Source organism: Nestor notabilis, unplaced genomic scaffold (assembly GCF_000696875.1).
Source record: "Nestor notabilis isolate BGI_N333 unplaced genomic scaffold, ASM69687v1 scaffold5977, whole genome shotgun sequence".
Classification (NCBI taxonomy): Eukaryota; Metazoa; Chordata; class Aves; order Psittaciformes; family Psittacidae; genus Nestor; species Nestor notabilis.
Window position 1 is genome coordinate 4,057 of NW_009935005.1, and position 7,033 is coordinate 11,089.

The window sequence follows — 7,033 nt, forward strand, 5'->3', positions numbered from 1 at the left end:
ACTTCATGGAAATATAATTATATACCAAAACCAATGTCTTTTGTCTGTTTATTCTGTACCTATAGACCAGTTTGGCTACCCAAATAAAAATCTGGAAAAGCTTGTTTTTTCAAAACCCTCTTATAAACAGGTTTGTCCATGTTTATACGGTTCTGCACGGATTTCCTACTCTCTTTAGCTCCACTTTCCCATTTCAGGTTTTGTATTCTCAGTACAGTCCAACAATTTCACATTACAATTGCTTTCTGTTTCTAAGCCATATTATGAAAGAAGACAATTCACATAATTCATCCAAACAAAATAAAAAATATTTAAATTTTACCTCCTTGCTTCCCTCCAAATCCGAGTCACTGCTAAATTCTTCTGTATTTAGATGTTCAAAATCAGATTCTCCAACAGCTATTGGTACTGTAACTGTAAGGCTTGGGTTGTTTATGAATGATTTATAATCACTGCCACCTATAACAGTGGCCATTCCATTCTCATTTTTGTGATAATTCGTATCTATCCTTATTTCAGTGATGGTACAGTTGGAAATGCAATGGTCTTTCTCATCATGCAAATGATCTGCTGCTGTTCTTTGATTTACAACAGCTTGTGTCCTCCAACAAGACCTTCGGACACATTCACCTGCTTTTTTCTTCACATAATCTATTCCCTTCTGAATTCTTGCAACAGCAATCTGTAAGTTGTTCATTTCATTATCATCCTCTGTAGGAGAAAGGCTGTCCGAACTAAATGAACTCAGCAGCAAGGCCAGAAAGAGGTTCAATACCTAAAAGAACCCAAAACCAAAACACACTGACAAGAAGAGACAATACAGCTGAATTTCATTCACATGCTTCTTCTATCATGCATTATTAACTCAGGCTTCATGTTTTCCTTTGCTATATATGATTCTGGAAAACATGCAGTAAATAAAACATAAATGCAGTTTAAGCACAACACCTGTCCTATGTTTGTAGAAGGTCAGAAATAAATGATTCTTTTGTACTGACTGAACAGACCAAAAATATTTACTTCTCTGGCACAAGAAAGCACTCTTCAACAGAAGACATAGTTCATACATGCAGAAAAGAGCTTTCTTAAACAAACTCACACAAATATTTTGCTGTATGTAACTTAAAAAATGTGAAGCACACCCTGTCTCCTAACCCCCAAGTCATTCTCTACCCTCAGCAAGACAAAACATAGAATTGGTATCAGTTATATAAGCCTAGAGTTTACCAGGAACTCAAATGGTGCTAGGATAGCCAAACCAGCAAAACACCAGCTCTTAAAGCTTTCAGATCTGCTCTTCTATGCAGCTTTGAAGGCAACAGACTAAAACCACGTGCAGGGAACATAGAGAGACAACTGGATAACAGAGCCCTGAATACACAGTAGAGATCATCTGCTCATGTAAGAAATTCTACTTGAGCTATAGTATGAAATCAGAATACAGTAAATACTGAGGGGAAAAAAAATCAAAAAATCACAGACATGGATACTTCATACCACAAAGTTCTGTCTTCTGGTTTAGAAAACTGTTCAAGGAGGATGTTTTATCTGGTTAACCAGAAAGCTCTCTAAGACAACAGATCTGTAGAAAATCCTGGAGCAAGTAGCTGTTTTATTAGTAGTAATGCATGAGTGGTTTAAAGAGAGTTAGTTTATTCTTGTTGAAATTGTTATTCCTAAAGAATGCTGTCAGGATGGCTAACTTAAAATCTCTTTTGCTATTGAAAGTTGCCTAAAGAAAAAAAGAAGACTAATAGTGGAAGACTTAGCAGGCAATGAGAAAAACACAGCAAAAGGCGGAGAAATGTAGGCCTCAGATACTGGTGAGTTAAAATATATAAAACATTTAAAAAGATAAATTTATGCACAGTAATGTACAAACTGATAATGTGCAGATAACGTACAAACTGGTAATATACAGATCCTATGCTTTCACCAGAAAGAGGAAAGAAGATGTAGTACAGACCACTTTAAAAGTGTCTAAAAAGCACTTAAAAGATAGGAAGCAAAAAGTTGAATGGGTGAAAAAAAAAAAAATCTAAATCTGTTTTTTTTCTGCAGAACTTCTGCCTTCCAGTTCTTGACTCAGTTTGTATAAAAAGTTGGCTGTGCAGTAAGCAAGGCTCAATATGGTTTACATTTCACAGCCTAAGAATGTTAAAGCAGTCGTTTTGACAGAACAGAAAAAGTGGAAAAAAATTTCTACATAGGATCAAAAAATCTAACAAACAGAACACTATTTCAGAACCCATGTTCATAACAAATTAAAAATCATAAAAAACATTTAAATAACACATTTAATGATGCGTTAAAACCTCATTACTGATTCTGTTACCATTCCTTCTCCAAATGAATTCTCAAATTAGTTTGGCTACATACCACTAGGTTTCCAATCACCATGACCATCATGAAGACAGTAAGGCACATGGGTTGGCCTGCAACCTGCATGCAGTCCCACATCGTTTCTATCCATTCTCCACACAGCACTCGGAATACAATCAGGAAAGAGTGGAAAAAATCCTCCATGTGCCAGCGTGGAAGTTGACAGTCACTGGAGATCTTGCAGACACATTCCCTGTAGCTTTTCCCAAACAGCTGCATCCCAACCACAGCAAAAATGAACACAATGATGGCCAGCACCAGGGTCAGATTCCCCAGAGCCCCCACTGAGTTGCCAATAATCTTAATCAGCATATTTAGAGTTGGCCAAGATTTTGCCAATTTGAAAACTCGCAACTGAAAACCAAAAAGACAGAGATGTTATTTGCAGTAGTTACAAAAACCGTATAGAAATAACAACAGATTATGAACTAGTGACTCTCAGCAATGACAGTAAGAAACTTCAGCATGATGCCAACAACCATGATTTACACAGGAACAGGAGTTTCACAAAGTCCACACTTTTAAAGCCTAATACATGCTCTTTTTTGTATAGCATATCTGTATTCTTTTCTACATGAAAGAAGTAGCACACTGAATTTGTTCAGATAGTGAATTCTGAACATGGCATACACATCAACAACTATGTGATTAAAAAAAAAAAACAAACACAAAACCAAAAACCACAAGAAAGCTCAACAGGATTCTACTGATGGAAAACAAAGGATTCTGAAATTCTCAAAAAATGGTGTTCCAAAAGAGTATTGCCTCCACAGTCTGGAAATAAAAGCCAAACGCAAGCTCTAAGTCAAACATCTCAACTTATGAAGGGGAAAAAACATAACTGATACTCCTTTTTATCCATAACCCACCCAAAATAAAAAAGGTATTAAATATTTTAATTTTCAAATAAAGTAAAATGGAAATGCAAAATGGAAAGATATCACAGGTAAAAAAAAGTTAATTTCTGATTTTTTAAATAATCTTTTTTTTTTCCTAATAAAATAAAGCATTCCTTTTTTGCCAGGGAGGAAGAAAAGAAAAAGAAAAAAAAAAAACAAAAAACCACCCCACAATCTTTTTTAGATTAAAAAAATATTAATTTTATTATTCTTTCATTTAAAAAGAACATTTCTAGTCTTGCAATTTCCAGGTATCAAAGTAGACAGAAGACTACAAATGTTTTATCTCTCTCAATAGGCATTAAATAAATTGCACACTTCACTATGCTTTACCCATCTGTTTTAAAACGATTACAATAAAATTACAGCTCTTTCCATTGAAAAATAATTCGTTGCTTCTGAACCCTAAAATGACACACACTGATCAATATCATAATTGTTTAAAACATCCTTGTAGAGATATCTCGTAACACTTAGCAAAAAATACACATATTACTAAAATGTCTTCTTTACATTAATACAACTGAAATACAAATATAATGAATTAACACAACTATATTATCACTAATTTATTTACCAATCTGAATGATCGGAGAACGGATAATCCATCCACATTTGACAGAAAAAGCTCCACCAAACTAAGGGTAACAATAAAACTATCAAAAATATTCCAGCCAACTTGGAAATAATAAAAAGGATGCATGGCAATTATCTTGAGAACCATTTCTGCTGCAAAAATTCCAGTAAAAACCTGAAGGAAGAATGTTTATTGTTACTTTATAGATGAGTATGAGTAAGTTGAATCAGCAGATAAAGAACACTTAAGAAGTAACAATACCTCTTGCAGCAGGATTTCAGTAAAGAAAATTAACACAAGCAGAAACTCGCAGAAAATGTGACAACATTAAAATGAGCTGTAGCGTAACACTGTTAACTGAAGTTAAACCTGAGATTCGTTTAGTGACTAGTGAAGAATAAACTATTCCTAAGAGGTCTCCTGTTTGCTCCTCATATCTGCTGTCCATCTAATTAAAAGAACTTTTCTCAGCAAGGTAATAAACAATTGCTTTCACCACAATGGAAGCTGCTTTAAAATAAAGATGTGTGAAAAAATACGAATTGGTCATGAATCAGAGAGTGGTGCAATATTAAGAGAAGTCTTCATGAGAACTTGGATACAGTAAACATATCTTCTCTCTCTAGCTGTCAAAAAAAAAAAAAAAAAAAAAAGGCCAATAATGCCAAGGCTCATATCTGAACTAAAGCTCCTTTCTGCCTCTCAATGCCTCTGATGCCATCTGAAGCAGAAAGCAAATGCCTCTTAAATAGTAAGTTGTATTTACTGTAGATGTATGACTACCAGTATCTCCAGACCTGCATAAATCGTTATCTTTTACTGGGAAGATGAGCAAACTTAAAAAACAAAAACAACCAACCAACCCAGGAGCACTTGACAGTTCTTAAAAAATAGTGCTACACAGTTCAAAAAGCAAGAAAACAACTGCTGAAAGTACACATGTAGTACAGTGACATTCTAGCTGACTGGGAGTAAACACAAATTCTTATCAGCACTGAGAAACATACTCACAGGGCTCAAAATTACATTACTATTAACTATGAAAGGAAAAAATGGTTATACTTCCTGGGTAAAACCAACAGGCATGATCACAAGACAGACAAGATGTCTGCAACAGCCATTGATCCTCACCTATTCATCTCCCCTGCCCTTCTCCTCAAAAACATCCTGAAATTATTTTAAAAGGTGACATGATTATTTTCTATAGATAATGCTCTCTGACTCCAGGTTAAGGTGAAAACATTGAACTATGTTTATACTGGCTAAAAATATCAGCATAAAATTAAAATGTTGACACATTAACAACTCTAGACTTAAACCTGAATACAATCCCAATATGTACTAAAATTTCATATATTCTAATAACATAATTGTTTTATTATTTTGTTACATCATCATAAACAGAATTATTTCTCAAAATAAACATAGGTTAAGAACTATACCAGATCTATATTATTGTCATTATAAAACAAATAAACCAACCACCTTAAACCTAACCTAGAGGCTGTGTCCACTAAGGAACTTACCTGATTTCCTATTTTAAGCGCATTACTGAAATTGTCAGTCATTGGATGATGTTCCATGGCCATAAACAGTGTGTTTAAAACTATGCAAACAGTTATAACTAGGTCAACAAGTGGATCCATTACAATAAATTCAACTACATTCTTTACTTTTAACCAGGGCTCCCAACAATTCCAAATTAAGAAAGTGTGGGCAAACTTATACCACCAAGGTGGACATTTTTGTCTGGATTCTTCAAGTTCTGTGAGGAAAAAAAAAGAAATATATAGCAAACATAAATGAAGACAAAGGTTTGTTTATCTCTTTTTTCAGGGTTTAATCTTTATCTCTAGAACCATTCAGGATGTTTGGAGGAACTTCCTCAGATTTCAGAAGACTAAAAGAAAAACCTCAAGAGTTTTGAGCTAATAATTGATAAAGTTACCTATTTTCAATATCCTATGATGTTGTTACAAAAAATCCTCAAATATTTATGCTTACATTTACGGACAGTTTTCTCAGTATGACTTCCAAATTCATAGTCCTCTCAAATGTTCAAATAGTTATTTTCAGGAAAAATAAGGTTAATTTCACCATGATTAGGTTTTCGAAAACTATTCAAGCTTTATTAAGAATTTCACTAGTAATAATTTCACTGTTCCAAATCATCTTCCTACAAATTTCATTCTCCTTACTACCTAAGGCCTGGCCTTAGTCACTGTAACATTTTTACAATACAGTTGAAAATTTATCACAAGGCATTTCTTCCAATACCTGTATTGCTAAACATGAATAACTAGTGCAAAACACATACACATTATCTATTTTCATTAGAACGTTTCTTAGTTTAGCCTACTTATCAGATCCCTTAATTTCTTTTTTCAATATGTACATGCACTTTTGTTCATTTATTCAGTTTGTGTACTTGCAATGGCTATATATATTTTTTGTCTTCCGTATTTGCATTGTGATGTAATACCTTCAAGCTATTCTGGGATTATGTCAATAACATTCACACTTAGAATCTTTACAATGGTTTGGGTTGGAAGGGACCTTAAAGATCATCTAGTTCCAACTCCCCTGCCGTGGGCAGGTACACCTTCCACTAGATCAGGTTGCTCAAAGCCCCATCCAGCCTGGCCTTGAACATTTCCAGGGATGGGACAGACACTCTCTGGAAAACTGTTCCAGTGCCTTACCACCCTCATAGTGAAGAATTTGTTCCTAATATCTAATTTAAATCTCTGTCATCTTAAAGCCATTCCTCCTGTCCTGTTACTACATGCCTTGTAAAATTTCCCTCTCCAGATTTCTTATAGGCTCCCTTCAGGTATTGGAAGACGGCTATAAGGTCTCCCCTCAGCCTTCTATTCAAAAAACTGAAGTTGGGGTGTTTTTTTTGGTTTGTTTTGTTTTATCACCATTTAATGAATTTATATCCTGTAGAATATCAAGTTCTCTACAAAAAGTAGTACGTTAAAAAACAAACAAACAAACAAAATGGTCACGATGTTTCAGCCTGTAAGCTAGCACCTAAAACAAGGGAATAACAACAACTGCAGCTTTTAGGTTTCCTGATTGCCTTCATTTGTACAGTTACTGTTCTAAGGTAGCACATCTGCAGTTATAACACACCTTCCATTGTATTTGTGATAATGCCAGCTATACTCAT

General features: G+C 34.4%; 1 pseudogene; it reads right to left on the bottom strand.

The window, feature by feature from the left end:
- Positions 1–322: 322 nt before the first annotated feature.
- LOC104408119 overlaps positions 323–7,033 on the bottom strand; it is a 21,665-nt pseudogene continuing 14,954 nt past the window's right edge.